Raw genomic sequence first — 18924 nt, 5'->3', positions numbered from 1 at the left:
AAGGAAATTGAAAACATCATCAGATCCTACGACAAAAGACTATACTCAACAAAACTGGGAAATCTGGATGAAATGGACAATTTTCTAGACAGATACCAGGTACCAANGTTAAATCAGGATCAGATTAATGATCTAAACNGTCCCATATCCCCTAAAGAAATAGAAGTGGTCATTAATAGTCTGCCAACCAAAAAAAGCCCAGGATGGGTTTAGTGCAGAGTTCTATCAGTTCTTCAAAGAGGACTTAATTCCAATTCTTCTCAAACTGTTCCACAAAAATAAACAGAAGGTACTTTACCCAATTCATTCTATGAAGCCACAATTACTCTGATACCTAAACCACACAAAGACCCAACAAAGAAAGAGAACTTAAGACCAATTTCCCTTATGAATATCGATGCAAAAATACCCCATAAAATTGTCACAAACCAAGGAACACATCAAAATGATCATCCATCATGATCAAGTAGGCTTTATTCCCAGGATGCAGAGATGGTTCAATATATGGAAATCCATCAATGTAATCCACTATATAAACAAACTCAAAGACAAAAACCACATGATCATCTCGTTAGATGCTTAGAAAACATTTGCAAAATCCAAGAACCATTCTTGAGAAAAGTCTTGGAAAGATCAGGAATTCAAGGCCCATACCTAAACATAATAAAAGCAAAATATACAGCAAACCAATAGCCAACATTAAACTAAATGGAGAAAAAACTTAAAGCAATCACACTAAAATCAGGGACTATATGAGGCTGCCCACTTTCCCCTACCCATTCAAAATAGTAATTGACGTTCTAGCCGGAGCAATTAGACAACAAAAGATCAAATGGATACAAATTNNAANGGAAGAAGTCAAAATATCACTATTTGCAGATGATATGATAGTATATATAAGTGACCCTAAAAATTCCACCAGAGAACTTCCAAACCTGATAAACAGCTTCAGTGTAGTAGCTGGATATAAAATTAACTCAAACAAATCAGTGGCCTTTCTCTACAAAAGGATAAACAGACTGAGAAAGAAATTAGGGAAACAACACCATTCACAACAGTCACAAACAATATAAAATACCTTGGTGTGACTCTAACTAAAGAAGTGAAAGATATGTATGATATGAACTTCAAGTCTCCGAAGAAAGAAATCGAAGAAGATCTCAGAAGATGGAAAGATCTTCCATGATCATGGATTGGCAGTATTAATATAGTAAAAATTGCTATCTTTCCAAAAGCAATCAACAGATTCAATGCAATCCCCATCAAAATTCCAACTCAATTCTTCACTGAGTTAGAAAGGGGATTTGTAAATTCATCTGGAATAACAAAAAACCTAGGATAGCAAAAACTATTCTCAACAATAAAAGAACCTCTGCAGGAATCACCAGACCTGACCTCAAGCTGTACTACAGAGCAATTGTGATAAAAACTGTATGGTACTGGTACAGCAATGCCATGGACTGGGCTCATTTGCCCTCTCTCAATCCATGTGGAATCAAGGTTTCAGTCAGGTGGACATAGAGTTGGTGAGAATTGATAAATGGACTCAGACACAAGGGAGTGCTGAATCTGAATGCGTTTTTTTCTCAAAGGGAGCACCACTCTTATAATACAGATGAAAAACAAGAAGGCTAGGCGAATACATTTGTCCAGGTACACTGGTTCTTAACACAAAACAAAGAAAATGTATACATAAAAGATGGAGGGAGCCAGGCCTTGTTTACAATAGAGAGTAGGAACAACCCTAATTAAGATCAGCTAAAAACAGGAGCCAGGTGATTGCTTTGATACAATGCTAGTCTATTGTTAAACCCACCACCAGGGTTTCTTCAGTAAATACCTGATTATACTATTCCTCTGTGCTTAGTGAAAAAACCTGCAGCAGGGGAATTCCCTTCTCCTAACCCTTTCATACTACAACCCACCTATTTCCCAGGCCATTGTGTATTCCTGTGTTTTGGTGTGACTTGCCTATTATCCTAAGTAATTACTATGCAGACTAGCCCTGAGCTTTTCTAGCTCTGTTCAAGTAAATTGTAATGCCTAATTAGTTTCACTATCACTACTAGAATTGAATTTGGATGTTATTGAATAGGTAACATTCTTACTGAATTCCAAGCTCAGGGTAAAAAGCTTCAAGGACTTTCCAGGAACCATTGGAACACTGGTGGTGGCTTAGTTATATGTCAAAATCAGTCCTTAAAGGCACTTCTAATAAAACAATGTTGAAAGAGAGCACATGAATCCATATACCAGACTAACTCGGTGACAGGTTTTGAGTATATGGACTATGGGAATGACAAGGTTCCTTCTATGAAACTCTGCCTCAGGACTGCCTCAGGACTGCTTCCAGGTTTCTAAACCTGTAATGTGAGTCACTTCTAGAGTGGATGTAGCACAGCAACAGACAGGTAGATCAATGGAATAGAATTGAAGACCCAGACATGAACACACACACCTATGGTCACTTGATCTTTGACAAGGGAGCTAAAACCATCCAGTGGAAAAAAGTTGCCATTTTTAACAAATGGTGCTGGCACAACTGGTAGTTAGCATGTAGAAGAATGAGAATTGATCCATTCTTATCTCCCTGTACAAAGCTCAAGTCTACGTAGATTAAGGAACTCCATATAAAACCAGAGACACTGAAACTTATAGAGGAGAAAGTGGGGAAAAGCCTTAAAGATATGGGCACAGGGGAAAAATTCCTAAACAGAGTAGCCACGACTTGTGTTCTAAGATCAACAATAGACAAATGGAACCTCATAAAACGGCAAAGCTTCTGTAGGGCAAAAGATACAGTCAATAAGACAAAAAGGCCACCAAGAGACTGGGAAAGGATCTTTACCAATCCTAAATTAGATAGGGGACTAATATCCAATATATATAAAGAACTCAAGAAGTTGGACTCCAGAAAATCAAATAACCCTATTAAAAATGGGGTACAGAGCTAAACAAAGAATTCTCAACTGACGAATACCGAATGGCTGAGAAGCACCTGAAAAAATGTTCAACATCCTTAATCATCAGGGAAATGCAAATCAAAACAACCCTGAGATTTCACCTCACACTACTCAGAATGGCTAAGATCAAAAACTCAGGTGATTGCAGATGCTGGTGAAGATGTGGAGAAAGAGGAACACTTCTCCATTGTTGGTGGGATTGCAAGCTGGTACAACCACTCTGAAAATCAGTCTGGCTGTTCCTCAGAAAGTTGGACATAGTATTACCGGAAGACCCAGCAATACATCTCCTGGGCATATAATCAGAAGATGTTCCAACTTGTAGTAAGGACACATGCTCCACTCTGTTCATAGCAGCCTTATTTATAATAGCCAGAAGCTGGAAAGAATCCAGATGTTCCTCAACAGAGGAATGGATCCAGAAAATGTGGTATATTTATACAATGGAGTACTACTCAGCAATTAAAAACAATGAATTCATGAAATTCTTATGCAAATGGATGGATCTGGAGGATATCATCCTGAGTGAGGTAACCCAGTCACAAAAGTACACACATGACATGCACTCACTGATAAAGGGATATTAACCCAGAAATTTAGAATACCCAAGATACAATTTACAGAACACATGACTCTCAAGAAGTAGAAACACCGAAGTGTGGATAGTTTGCTTCTTCTTAGAACGGGGAACAAAATACCCATGGAGGGAGTTACAGAGACAAAGTTCAGAGCTAACATGGAAGAAAGGACCATTCAGAGACTGCCCCCCCCCGGGTATCCATCCCATAATCAGCCACCAAACACAGACACTATTGAATATGCCAGCAGGATTTTGCTGAAAGGACCCTGATATTTCTGTCTCTTGTGAGGCTATGCCAGTGCCTGGAAAATACAGAAGAGGATGCTCACAGTCATCTATTGGATGGAACACAGGTCCCCTAATGAAGGAGCTTGAAAAAGTAACCAAGGAGCTAAAAGGGGTCTGCATCCTTATAGGAGGATCAACAACCTGAACTAACCAGTACCTCCCCCCCCCTCCCCCCCCAGAACTATGTCTCTAGATGACTATGCAGCAGAGGATGGCCTAGTATGCCGTCCATGGGAGGAGAGGCCCTTGCTCTTGCGAAGATTATATGCCCCAGTACAGGGGAATGCTCGGGCCAGGAAGGGGGAGTGGGTGTGTTGGGGAGCAGGGTGGGGGAGGGTACAGGGGACTTTTGGGATAGCACTTGAAATGTAAATGAAGAAAATATATAATAAAAAATGAATTTGTATACAAAAAAGGAAATGATACAATAAAGTATGTTCTTAACCAAAAAAAAAAAAAAAAAAATCTGGGAGTCTGAAATTCACATTTGGTTATATGTTAAAAATTAGATTTTCATTGGTATGCATAAATCTCCAATTTATTTCTATTGGTATAATATTAAAAAATATGGAGGGTAAACATATTTATACCAGAACTATAAAAGTCTGTTCATAGCTTTTGTTTCATTGTATACTACAATCTGAACCTAGGATCTGAGTTGCCTTTTTTTTTTTTTCATTGTAAGAAATCAAAAGGCACGGAAAACTGAGTGTGCTGCTTTTAGATTGAGTCCATTTATCAGAAACCTTATTGGAGCCATGCTTGGTGACAGCATGCTTTTAAGCCTAGCAGGTGAATCTCTGAGTTCATGGCCAGCCCGGACTACATAGAGAATTTCAGAACACTCTGTCTTCACAAAACAAAACAAAAACAAACAAAAATGTTAGGCGATGTTCTATGGTGATGTGTATATGAGCTTATTTAAGATTTAATGCCTAAGTGATTAAAGATCAAATGTTATTTAATTAGAATCCCATGAAAAAAATTCCATTATATGTTCTTAGCATCCTTTTGTACTTAGAGACAATTTAATTTTTTTCTCACAGGAAAATCAGTAGCTCTTACAAATAACTGTGACATAGGAAGGTCATCTTTTCATCCTGGTGCTAACACCCAGCTGAAGTGGAAGTATTACCAGAATAAAATCCTGAAAAGAAACGCAGGTGCACATGAGTTCTTCAATGCCATAGTACACCTATGGATGGCCTTGGGAGGCTGCTGGTGGTGTTGGTGCTTTAGAAGTAAAACTAGAATTAGAATAATTAACACTTTCAAGTTGAAGGCTTTAAGGATGCCAGTGGCTACAGAGAGAATATCTTGAGTATTGTATGGATGCGTCACCTTTCAGTTAAAAGAAAACAATGGCCTATAGGAAAGGGTAGAATAGAAGGTGGGGCATTCAGAAGGCAGAAAGAATTCTGGGATAGAGCCAAGTGTGGGAGATTTGCCCTGGAAAATGTGACGAGACAGACACACTGTACATGAGTCCAGCTAACCACCCATATGGCATAATGTAGATTTGAGTAAGTGGGTATAATACATTATGGTCTAGTCAGAGAAGAGCCTAGCTATATGGTCAATGTATTTGTACATATATTTTGAGTCTGAGTCTTATTGCTGGGAGCATGGGGCTGGGAGAAAGAACCAGGTCCTAACTTCTACAAGCGACAACTTGAATCAAACAAAATCTAAAACTGAACAGATAGATGACTGGTATATAGTTAGGTTTTCTGGAATTGGATGATGGTGTTTTCCTGCAACTCAATCCACTTTGTATAAATTTAGATTGGTAATGAAAAGCGTAATCTTTTTCATATTAACTAGGTGAGTTACTAGCCAGTACTTTTGAGAATTTAAAGGTAGACAGTGTGCTACCTAATCCCAACCTTTGGGAGATGTTACCAGAAGAATGGTACTTTCAAGGGAAGGCGACAGAGTAGAGAAACCATGATGAAGGACACAACCTCTGTCAGAACCAGAATCTAAATGTCAGCATTATGAAATGCGTCATTTAAATGAGCTTGTTTCTTAGAAAAAAGATTGTCATAGCTGTCTTGGAAAACTCGTCTCTTTACAGTCATAAGATATTCATGTGTTTTTTAGTGCCCTGCACTAAGAAATTGGGAAGTGTTTCTCATTGGTTTCCTGTGGAATAAACTGTAAAACCACAAATGTTAAAAGAATCATTCTTTTAGAGAAACATTAACAAGAAGAAAGACATATAACACAGTAGAAAGGATCTAGAGTTTGGTTTTACCCAAGTTACTTCTGTTTCCTGTTTTGTCAGGTACAAAACCCTGGGATTATTTTAGAAGAGACTCTGATGAGGCAAAACAAGAGTCTGCTCATCTGTATTTCTGTTCTGGAATTAGTCTTTCTTGGTTACAATCGTCTGCTTTTACAGTGTACATGAGGAAGTGCAATTGTAGGCACACATTTATACTTTATATGTGTATCAGTTTTTCAAGTTTCCCAGGGCTGTTATTAGCTGTTAAATGTTTTCAGAAAAAATTGAGATTTAGTGATTTCTGTCAGTAGGTCATGGGATAACTTCCTGAACTTGCCGAGGCTTTGCTCCCTTGTTTATGGTTAGTTTCCTAAGCAGACCTTTGTACGAGGTTGCTCTTTCTTTCTGTATTTTCTACATGATATTATTAAAAAAGATAAAAACTTAAGTTTTAGAAAGCAAGAAATGTGTAGCTGAAGGAAGTACACAGTACTTAACGCATGTTGAACACTAGGTAAATACTTCCTGAAAATGAGAGAAAAAAACCCAGATGTGCATGTTTGGTAGTGTCTCTCAGGTCCTTTGTTGGTTACTCTGGTGGGTAGAGTCTAAGTCAGTTGCTTGTCTGCGCAGTCTGCATCTAGAATTTGACCTTGGTAGGCACTTGCTCTTTGAAAGTAGCAGGGAACTAAGCTTCTTTGGTCTTACCTTTTATCACTGTCTGGCCATACATGGTTTTGCAGCATAATATTTTCTTTGTTTACTTAATTACCTGAATCTTTTTAACCATTGGATTTTTATAATATTTAACAGTCTTTTATAATTCATATCTCCTTCATTTCTATTGGGTGGTGCAACAGAATCCAAATATTAGAAGAAATGTTTAAGTTCCACTTACTATTGAAAACTGACAAAATGAGATTTTCCTCTCCTTGGAAAAAGTGGTTATAATACCTTGATGCTATATACTTGTTTTAACTTTATGACATTCATATTTATGTCTTCAGCACTTTGACTCATTTGGAGCTTGTAAAACTATTTGCTCTACATAAAACTACTCGATTGTCTTTTATTGAGTTTAGAGCCAAACCTGGGCCTAGAACTTGTCTTCCAATGCCTTTCTTCTACTTTTCCCGAAATTTCATTCTCTGGGTCATTATTAGACATAGCACCAAAATCAAATGTACTAAGAGTCAGTTTAGAAGTTAGGTTCGTTGACTTCTACACAATAGCTTTATAAGTAACGTATTTTGACTTGCATTGTTAGATGATGCATCTTTGGTATTTATTTATTTATTTATTTATTTATTTATTGGAAACTGATTTCTTGTTCCTTACATTCAGAAATTAGGTCAACGTAACCAGGGTGTCCATCCATCTGTGACTACCTTTGTGGCTGTTTCCTGAATCACCTCATTGATGATGTCATTCAGAGCTATTTAACCTCTGTACGTGGTTGTAACTTTTTACGCCTTCCTGGATTCTCAGGATGCAGATGTTTTCTATTCTGTTAGCAACTTCAGTTTTCATTCCACAGAGCAACAGTTTAAAAGTCATATTAGTAGTCAGAGGCTTTCCACGGAGATTTCTAGCCTGGGCGAGTGTGAGTGCGAGAGTTCACACAAAGGGTAGTGAGTGTGAGCAGGGAGGGAGAGCCATTTCCTTTGCTTCTCCTGCTGCAGTTGGCTCCACCTCTGTCTCAGCTGTTTTGTCTTGGTTACTCCGTGCTGCCCTACACTGAGTTGGGTTGGGCTGGGCTGACAAGAGTCTGACTAGCCAATGAGGAGTGTGGCAGAGCTTCAGGTGGCATTTCGAGAGAGCAGCGGTCTTCCCAAGTGTTACTGCTCTTAGGACAGAAGGCTCAGATGGATAGTTATACACAGTTTTGGGGTGGGTCAGGGATTGACGACAGGTATTTCTCATTGGCTTGGTCTGAGAACTTGGGGAAACCTTATTAGCATGTGGGAGGGATTGCTGCTGCTTCTATGTGACTCATGGCCACACACCTCTCTGTGGGGATGGGGGAGCTGTGGGAGGCTGGAGCTGTGACAGGAGCTAGGGGCCCAAGGGGCATGTCCAAACACCTGCCATCCCTTACAGGCAAAAGTCACCTGCTGGGTCTCTGGAGTTCTAAGCCTGAGCTTGACTGGGGACAGGCTGCCTGTGCACAGCTCACAGCCCCACACTTATTCTCAACGATTTCTTTTCACTCTTGTGTCCTGGCCTCTGATTTCTCCAACCATTCCTCCACATTCTTTCTCCCTGTGCCTGTCATGTGTTTGGCCTCCAGTGAGGGCAGTGTATCCCTGCATTTCCATGAATCTCACGTGAAATAGCTCACTCTGCTGGTGGAGAAGCCCGTGCACTCTGCTGCACTGTGGAACAGTCAGCTAGGCCAATGAAGAGGAAAACTGTGGTACTATGGTACTGCATCTCAGGCCAAGGCATTGCAGAAGGGTGGGGAGGGGGGGCGTGCGTGGACCGCACTCAGTGTTTACTTCCAAGGTGAACTTTCTGTAATTTCCAAATGAGACCTTTATTTTAAAAGTCCTTCAAATATAAAGGCCATGTAACTTCTTTCTAAAGCTTATTTCATGGTTGTAACTTTGGAATTTAGCATATTGTGGCTGTTGTCTTTGTTTAATGGCATTCTCTGTTGGTCTGTTATGGAAAACCCTTTAAATTCTTAGAGATTAGATAGTGGACTGTTGCAGAAACACTGGACAATCTGCTCCCTTTTGTCTTTAGGCTATTCCAGTGCCACACACTTGCCATGCTTTGTGCGTGCTGCATGCATGGGCTATGTGGTGTCACCTCACTTTCTTACTCTGCAGCATTCCCATGGGTGGTGGAATGTGGGTGTCCTCGCCTCCTTGGGGCTGGGAAGGTCTAAGTTTTTTGGGATTAATCGCTTTCTCAGGGGTGGTCTTCTGTAGAAGGATAGTTGGCTGAGTCCAGTGAATCTTCAGATGTCTGGGCCCATTGCTGCAGGAGAGACTTTGTGGGTGGCTGAGCTGTTGGTAATCTCTAGTGTTAAGTCTTTTTGAGCTCCCAGGGGTCTGTTTTTGCCTGCCTCAGTGCTACTTACTGATTCGTGAGTATGGGCAGTATAATTTCTGCCGGTTTACCTCACATGCCATGCCAGGTAGTTAGTAGAATGGTCCCTTGGCACCTTACAAGGGCCATTCCAGTAGCCCCTGCTGTTACTGACATTTGTTCTGCTGTGTCATTCCCCCTACCCACCCATCTTCTGACTCTTGTGCCCCCTCAATGCTCTTAGATGAGTGTCCCTTGGGGCCCTAATAGTTTACTTTGAAAAAATTAGTGTTCATTGTAGGCCTGAGCCTCCTGGATACAGCAGCTAGGAATAATGGAATAAGAACAAGGTTCTAGTCATTGGCCTGATTAAGAGGCACAGCCAGAGGCATTTGTGTTGTGTTGCAGAGGATGAAATTTGTGGACCTGGCAAGATGGACAAGAGTGAAAGCATTTGCCAGGAATGTTTGCATTAATCAAGGATGTGAGTCGAAGGTTCAAAGACTCTCGTAGTTCCGACCACAAATGATGCCAACTGGCTATGCAATGGCATTATTCCTGTGACCTGTAGCACAACTTACTGGAAACCAAAGTCTTTGATGTCTGAGAGGAGTGTGGGTAGTGCACCAGCAGGAGTGGAGCCTGCAGCTTATTTTGACTCAACACAGGAAACCTCACCCAGCCCAGACATGGACAGAATTGACAGAATGATAGCTGTTTCTCAATACCGTAGATGGTGGATCAGAGTCATTCTTAGTGGGTGGAGTGATTCCTCTAGTTAATTCCAATGAGGATTGAGATTCTGTAATGCTAACAAGTTATGATACCTCCAGGCAGTCAGCATCCCCCAACATTATGAGCAACAAGTGGCATTCAGCTGCCTGAGGTTGAGCAATTACAGGTCAGTGATGCTGTTAGATATCTTGGGCTGCACATCCATGACACTGACTGGTTGAGTATGTGCCTACACTATGCTGACAGGCATGGGTAACCCAGTTGAACTCTGTCTGTGATGGGAATGTGGGATTGCAATTTTCCCCATGAAGGAGGAATTCCCTGTAAATGCCGGTCAATAGCTTATGTTGACTAAGTTCTTGCCCTTTGTACACACTGCCCATCCCTACTACTGAATGGATGGTATACAGAGGCCCTCAGATCAGCCCCACCTGGTTGGAGCCTGGTCTGATTGGAGCACTGAAATGACAGTTGAACTTGACTATCTAGAGGAAGTAAAAGTCATAACAAGGTTTCTGTAGGTGAACTTTCAGTAAGATCATTAATGAGAAGGGGTTGATGGCCATGCCCAAGGCCCACCAGTGTCTGTCCTGAACTTGCTTTTGTCCTCTTGCCTTGAAGCACATCCTAGGCCTGTGGTGGTCAAGTTGGCATTCCAAAGCAGGAAAGGATGCCCAATCAGGTCCCTCTGTGGCCCCATGTGTGTCCCTCACTGCTCTCCGGGTACCTAGATCTAGTGTTCTGGCACATAGGTTTAAAGACCCAATGGTCGGGGGAGAGCAGGGCCTGTAGGGTCTTCATTGGGAGGGTTTCTTGTTTCTCCTCACCAGTTGCCCAGCTTTCTCAGACACAGGACCCCTTCCACCGCTGGTTCCAAGACTGTTGGGGTTGACAGCCCCCTCAGGGCACCCGTGGGGCTCACCACGTTCACCTGGTATACCCAATTTATTTGTGCTGCTGGTGTCTGATGTGGGGCCCTGTGTCAGTCTAGCCTCTCTATTTTCCTGCTTCCACCATGTTTCATGTAGTTTTCTGCCTCACTGATCATTCTTGCAGGGTGACCCAAGGTGAACCTTATCTATCCTCTCTCTCAGGAAGAGGGCAGACTGAGACTGTGCCACTGTCACCTTATGAGTTAAGCATTCTGGGGATATGTCATGTCCACCCCGATCCCTCACACCTGAAAGATCAATACAACTCTTAGTGGTGAACCACTTGGCCCTTGAATCAATGAAAAAAGAAGTTAACTGTGAGAATTAATGTGAGTTGCAAGACACATTGATCATCGACACTTCAAACGCACTTGTGGCCCCAGGTTCCTCCCAGAGCTATGACTGACTCTCTGAACATTACTTGATGATCAATCAGCACCCTCTGCAATGCACGGCTGTGACAGCATCAGGTGGCTGCGGCTCGGTGTTTGCTCACATGGCCCGTCCCAGGCCCTGTGTCTTCTGAAGTTCAGGCTTGGATGGGGTTGGTGGCCCGTGCCCTTGTGTGCCTTGTCTCCCCCTGCCCCTCTCCAGGCTTCTTCCTTCTCCACTCCCATCTGCTCACACTCATTTTTACACACCTCACCTCAGCTTCATTAGATACCTATCTCCCTCTGGTCCCAGTCCATGTCCTGTGGGGACCCATCGAGCCTTGGTGGCACATGGGGATGTGTGTGGCCAGGTCTCAGGTGAGGTTTCATGAGGGTTAGTGAGGTGTTGTGGATCGATTGGAAAGAGGGGTAACTGAAGATCCGTTGTCTGGTGAAGCCATGTTGGTGTGTCTTTGGTAAGGAGGGGAACGAGCTGGTGGGTTGGCAGCTGCTGCTGCTACACTGACTGCATTGTGCATGTAGTAAAGAGAGACTGCAGCATGGGAGATGAGAGGACATTGTGTGTGTAGCTGGTGGTAAACTTGAATGAGATAGTCACCAATATGCTTTTTAGGTCTCTTGAAGTATGAAGCTTGATGCTGCCTCCATCCTTCTTCCTCAAATCATGCTGGTCCTCCCTCAGCAAAGTACTGCCTCTCCTACCTAGAGGGTTGTTCCACAATCAGCACATGCAAGGTTGGCTTGTCCGTGCTGTAGCTGGGCCTTTCTCATGGCTTTCTCTGTTATGTCTGACTGGGGGTTGCCCAGTCCAGCACTCTCGCCTGTGGGATGTGGTGGTGCATCCTTCAATGCATGGGTTTCCCGGGAGGATCGAGAAAGGCTGGGTGCATTGGCCATAGTGGAGTGCCCAGACTCCCAAGGTGGATGTGTGGGTGATGGGAAAAAGTACCTCTCCCCTCTGAGGCATTGCATTCCAAACTGGTCCACAGTTGCCATCTCACCTCACTCGCTCCAGATGGACAGGACCTCTACTTACAGAGACCAGTGAACTCAAATGTCCACCCTGCACCCTATGCTCACCATGCAGCGGGGTGCACTTCTGGAACCTCGACCTCTGATCAGATGTGAAGACATGCTGAATTTAAGCATGTTAATCAGTAGACGAAAAGAAGCTAACCAGCATTCCCTCAGTCAAGATGAGTGAACAAGGAAGAGCCCAGCACTGAATTCCCACCACAGGGCTTGGGAAATGCACCATACCGAAGACCCAAGGGGGGAGGGGACCATTCAAGGGATGCCTAAGTCTTTCTGATCAAGGCCCAGCTAGCTGATTGTGCAAATGCAGTGTCTACTGATGCCCCGGGACTGGGTCTTCTGGGAGTTGGATTGCTTGGGAATGCAGCCTAAAATAAATCACTGGTGACCTCCATCTAAGGCTAAATACTGGCATGAGACCAGAGAGCCCAAAAGTCGTCCTGGGGCAGTACTTTCCTGCTTTCCTTTAGACTCCTCCACCTGCACCCCTGCCACCTCCAGTGGTTGGCAGACACTCTGGAGGCAGGTGGAGAAGGTGAGCAAGCATAGCTGGGGATAGGGCTTGGGTGGCACCCCTCCCCCAGTCGGTGTGCTAACTACCGTGATCGTGATGCAATGAAGATTAAAAGCCTTGCAGGGGGGGAGCAGTGGGGGAGGTGAGAGGAAGGCAAGGTGGGAGCCTGAGTTCTCACCAGTCCACTGAGGGTGCAGCAGTGGCCCATTTCTTTGGTCACTCCAGGGAGGTGGAGCACAAGCACAGGCATTAGGACCTGAAAGATTGTGAGATATGCCTAGGAAGGGCAAAGCCAGAGGAAACTCTGGTGGAGATTCTTAGCAGTCTTGCCATGCAAATCGATTGTCCCACCAGGTGAAGGGGTTAAAAACTAATTGAACCATCTAGTAGCTGGTTCCCAATGAAGTTTCCCTCAGGATAGCTAGCACTCTCTCAACGACAAAAACAAAACAACAACAACAACAACAACAACAAAAACATAGTTTTATCCTGTAAATCAAATGATTAGAGATCTTGTGGCTGAAACAATCTTAACCTATTCTCAGACTTTAAACGGGTAAGAAGCCCAGCTCAGTCCAGCAAAGGACAGGGAGTGGAATGCGAATGATTCCTGGCCCACTTTTGGAAAGCAGCACTGGTGCTGTGGGATGAGTGGATTGCCAGGTAAAGGTTCATGATGCTGAGCCGAAGGGGTCTGCAACCCTATAGGTGGAACAACAATACGAACTAATCAGTAACCCCAGAGCTTGTGTCTCTAGCTGCATATGTAGCAGAAGATGGCCTAGTTGGCCATCACTGGGAAGAGAGGCCCCTTGGTCTTGCAAATTTTATATGACCCAGTACAGGGGAACACCAGGGCCAAGAAGTGGGAGTGGGTGGGTAGGGGAGCAGGGCAGGGGGAAGGGTATAGGGAACTTTTGGGATAGCATTTGAAATGTAAATCAAGAAAATATCTAATAAAAAATAATAATTAAAAAAAGAAAAGAAAAAGGGTTCATGACGCTGACACTCATCAGACCCCAGAAAAGGTGTTGGTTGATAAAGACAGCAGGATGGTGGCTATGAAAGTCAAAATCTGCTTAGGAGTGTGTAACAACTCACCTGCNGAATCAACTAGCCCTGAAAGTGGATGGCGCTGGAGCATCGAAGGCATACCTGGCAGATACCTGTAATAGGAGTAGGTCAGGGGATCCCAAAGTCCAAGTTTTGATGTCCTTCCTGTGGACGCAATGCTGTTACGAGCCACTGGCTGTGTGGGCCTTGAAGGGTAGGGTGCAGGCCTGAGTGGAGTCAATGCCGGTGCAGATCATGGTGGTAGAAGCAAATAGTCATATGAGAAATTTGAAAGCTGAAGTGGAGAAAGGCTCTATGTGAACAACAGTTGAACATGGGTCAGTCGGCCCTGAGAGATGTGTGAGAACTGTTCTGATGGAACAGCCAATGGCCTCTGGTGCCTTTGGCTAATCAAAGGGGAATAACATTCAGATCCCTGAACCCAGAGTGGTAAAGATGGGCACTGTGAGGTGCCCAGCGTGGCAAAGCGACTGATCCCACAGAAGCTGGCATGAGTACCAGGGAGATTTCTCTTTCATTATAAAAGGCTGCATGGCACAAGGGGAATCTGGGGGCAGGCAGGAGAGGATTCCCCCAAACCATCTTCCCTCTCTCTCCCCTTTGCCATCCCAGGAGTGATTGAGAGGGTGTGTCAGGGTCTGGACCGTCTCCTCCTGCCTTGGGTCCACCCCCCTCTTCAGCCATATTTTTCTGCAGGGCACCTTGCTCTGGCCAGTGACTGGCAGCCAACTTAGAACTGGTATGGACCAGAGGGATCTGATTGTTTAATTAAAACAAAGTATCACACAGGCCTGTGGCAGGTATTGACATGGTGTGATTACTGCCCAGTGCTCTGGGTGTCAAAGTGAAGAAATTCAATGAAGTGTGGGTAAAGGTGGGGTGAATGAAAAGTATAGAAAAACCGAGAGGTCCCCTGTCTCCTGCGAGTTGTTGGGTCAGCGTCTGCCAACCTTACAGGCCACTGGTGATAGGCTTATGAGAGGCATGGGAAGAACTGGCCTAGAATGTCTCAAAAGGCTTCACCCTTTCAATCCTGTATCATGTTGCGTTCACTGGCAGCTGCCTGTAATCACAAGGCAATCAGCAGCTGGAATGAGAAAGATCTGATTAACCTCTAAAACAATAAAATACTTATTTTCTTACCAAAGTGAAAGCATTTAAAGCAAATAACTATAAAAACTTACTCCTGGAAATAAAATACAAATGGGAATTTTAAACATTCTATTGGTCTTTTAATTTGCTCTAACTCTGTATTCAATCTTACAAAAGGCGGGCAGGCATTGGTTGTGGCAGTAAAGCCCAGAAATAACAACGAACCCCAGGTAGCTAAGTGTTTCTGAAAAGGAGACCTAAGTAATGGGACACAGACATCTCTGCTTCTCTCCCTGCACACCCTATTTTGATGCTATGTTCCCCTAGTTGTTCTTGTTCCTTGCCCTGTTAACTGATTTGTTAGTCACGAACTTTCACTTAGAGAAGGATTTCGCCTGTTTTCACAGCTCCCTGATATACTTTTGTTTTGTGGGACTTGAAGGGGTCCGCGCGAGTCCAGCCCTCGTTCACTATGTTCGGGCGGGACAACAGGGACGGTTTCTGTCACTCAGGAGAAGCGGTGTGTACTCTGCGTTTGGGGTGAGTATCCCTCTGAGCTAGGGAGGACCCTCCAGAGAGATGCAGTGAGGGTGGCAGCGCCTGAGCGACCAGTTTTGGTTTGCTTGGTTGCTGCTCAAGACTGTTGTCGGGCGACACCTAGTGGTGACAAACTTCTCCAACACTCCTTTTTCCCCAGTCTATGACCAGGACAGGAAGTCCCTACCTTGAGTTGGCCAGAGAGTCCAGAGTCCCAGCAAGCCAGCATATGCCTCCTTTTCCAGTTTGGGTGTGCTCACTCTAAGAGGTTTTCCTGGGAGATTTATGCAGGGGAATGTTAGTTGCTGTGCTGCCTATTGAGACAAATTACAGGGTTGGTAGAGCTTAATTAGGTCAACAAGAAGACTTACGTCCTGCCCTGGAATTTTATTTTTTTCCCTGTCTCTTCCTTTTCTTCATGTTCCTGGAGGCAGGGCTCTGGATTTCTGAGGCCAAGAGGATAATGTGGCCCTGGCTTCCAAGCCGTGGGGGCTCACAGCCCTGTCTCCCCGGAGCTTCAGAGTTTTTTTATTTTTAAAAATTTCTCCAGGAACTTCTTGGTCCCTGGGGCGAGGGCTTTAGATTTTTGAGGCTGAGATAATGGCGTGTCCTGGGAATTCTAGCACAGCCCTGTCTGTCTACATCTACTCATGGCTGTAAGGTCAGCTGACTTTTCCTTTGAGGCCTGTTCTGTTCATGGGGACTTTTGGGAGCGGGGAACACTGTACCAGGCATGACTTACGGGTATACAATGTGGCCTGTGACTTTCCTCCCCATACCTGTTACAGTTTTGATCTTTGCAATCTGTCCATATTGTACCTGGAGATATATGCTGACACACTGTCCTCTGGTTGGTGTTATTAAAGGATGGGACCCTTCAAGGCTGTTGGATTATCTGGCCACCCGTTTTCAGCCCTTGGGGCTCATAGTGCCTGAAGCTACAGCTGCATACACCACATACTCCTTCCTTCATGTGCTTCCTTCCTTAGGTGTGGTTTTTGGGTGGCTTCTGACTACTGGGCACTGTTTGTTGTTTTCGTTCCAGGCATATCCGATTTCCTGTGGTCGTGGTCGTTGTCACCTGTACCGGGTGGAATGGTGGAGCCGGGGGTGATGAGGAAACCTATTCTGAGCTAGTGTTTCCAGTGCTCCTCCCTGACTCTGCTCTCTCTCTCTCTCTCTCTCTCTCTCTCTCTCTCTCTCTCTCTCTCTCTCTCTCTCTCTCTTTCTTCCTTCCCACCTCCAGGTTTTGCTGCCCCTGACCATCAAGCTCGGTTTTTCTTCATTGCTTGTAAAGCAAAGCCTGCTTACCCTGCTTGCCGTTGGTCTTTGTGTGTGTGTGTGTGTGGTTGTTTTGTTTTGTTGTTTTGTTTTTGATTTTTTTGGCATACCCAAATCTCTACTAGTCCCTGCTTGGTGTGTCCCAGTTTTTCTGCTATGTGCCTCCCAAGTGCACTTCTTTGCCCTCCTCACAGCTTTGCTTTCTTGGGGGTAAGTAGAGAAATGGTTGGCTTTTTGTTGTCCGTTGTTGTTGTTGTTGTTTTCTGTTTTTTTGCCTAAAGCCTTTTTGCTGCCATGAGCAGCATGGTTCTCCATGCTTGTCCTGCAACGTCTGCTTCCTCTGCTCACCATTGGTCACTGAGTTTTTTTCCTGGCAGTTTGTCCAGCTGTGTCCGTTGTTCTTGGTCTACTCACTCATCGTGCTCACTTTCATATCACAGCTTGCTCGTTTTGCCCTCCTAAGATCACCCCGTTCATGTTGCATCTGCTGCTCTAGCTTTTGGCGGGTCCATGTTGTGCTCTTGTGCCCTCTTTGGGCTGTGGCCTTAGCTGAGCAAGGGCAGGGGTGGACATTCATGGAGAATGATCATTCATTGTGAATGGTGGTGGCACTGGGCTCCCAGTCCTCCTGTCTCCCATCCTCAGGTGCCTTCTGCTGTGTGCATCCCTCCTGCTCTTGTCCCTGTTTTGCCCGTCCCGGCAAAGCTGCCTCTTGTGCATGCTGTACACAGGGGCTGTGTGGTGTCAGCCTGCCCCTTCCTGAGCTGCATTCCTACAGCTGGTGGAAAGCAAAAGTCTTCCCTTCCTTGGGGTTGGGATTGCTCTCTCTCATGGCTGTGGCCTTTTCAGGAACTGCAGTGGACTGTCGAGTTGTCAGACTTTGTGACCCGTCGCCACGCGAGGGTCTTCATTGCTGCATCCGTAATCTTTCATAGTGAGTCTTCTCAGGATCCTGGAAGACTGTCAGTTTGGGGTTGCTTCTCTTCTCCTGCTTGATCCTTCACTCTGCATCCATTGTGGCTGATGTTCTGGAGCTCCTGATGCTATGGAGAAAAGGCGGTAGAGTTGGGGCCAGGGGGGCAGGCCCATGGGAGGGTGTATGTGAGCATACGGATGTGTGACACCCCTTAGGGTTTGGTTGTTGTCACTCTTGTTTCCTCCCACCCACCTGTGCCCCATACATCAGATCAATGCTTCTCTCTTTACTGTCCCAGCTGCATTCACTCTCTTCCCAGGTTGATCTACCCAGTAGTGTATGCTTGTCTCAAAGATTAAGCCATACAAGTCTACGTACATACTGGTGTAGTGCAACTGCAAATGGCTCATTAAGTCAGTTATGGTTCCTTTGATCAGTCGCTCCTCTCCTACTTGGATAACTGTAGTATTACTAGAGCTAATACATGCAGATGGTGTTGACCTTCCTCCTCAGGTGGATGTGTGCATTTATCAGATCAGATCAACCAGGGAAGTTCCCTCCCTGCTCTGGTCATTGAGCATATGCTGGTGGATTTGGTGACTCTAGGTGGCTTAGGATTGCACATCTGCTGTAGTATAGATGAACCATTCAAATGTCTGCCCTATCAACTTTGGATGGTAGTCCCCATGCCTAAAATTGTGACCATCAGTGATGGGGAGTCAGGGTTCAATTCCACAGATGGTGCCTGAAAAACCAGCTACCACATCCAAGGAAGACAGCAGGCATGCAAGTTATCCACTCCTGACCCAGGGAGGTAGTGACGGAAAATAACAATACAGGACTCTTTCGAGGCTCTGTAGTTGGAATGAGTCCACTTTAAATCCTTGAATGGGGATCCAATAGAGGATAAGTCTGGTTCCAAGAGTCATGGTAATTCCAGCTCCAATAGAGTATATTAAAGTTGGTGCAGTTAAAATGTGTGTAGTTCGAGCTTGGGAGTGGGTAGGTGGTCTGCCTTAAGTCGAGTCACCGCCCATCCCTGCCCCTTGCCTCTCAGTGCCCCCTCCATGCTCTTAGCTGATTTTATTGAAGAAGTTTTCTGTGTTTTTTGCATTATCTTTGATTGCTTTTCTTAAGCTAGGCAATTAGAGGTATAAATTTTAGCAGGACATATACACGAGGGTACTGCCCTCGTACACAGCACAAAGCAATTTTTGGTGGCTGTTGGGGGTTATGATTAGAAGGGAAGAAGCATTGATTCTCTTTCCAAAGTTGTTGTTGTTGTTGTTGTTGTTGTTGTTGTTGTTGTTGTTGTTGTTGTT

Source organism: Mus pahari, chromosome 9 (assembly GCF_900095145.1).
Source record: "Mus pahari chromosome 9, PAHARI_EIJ_v1.1, whole genome shotgun sequence".
In the NCBI taxonomy this organism is placed as follows: Eukaryota; Metazoa; Chordata; class Mammalia; order Rodentia; family Muridae; genus Mus; species Mus pahari.
Note: the sequence above shows the minus strand (reverse complement) of the source record.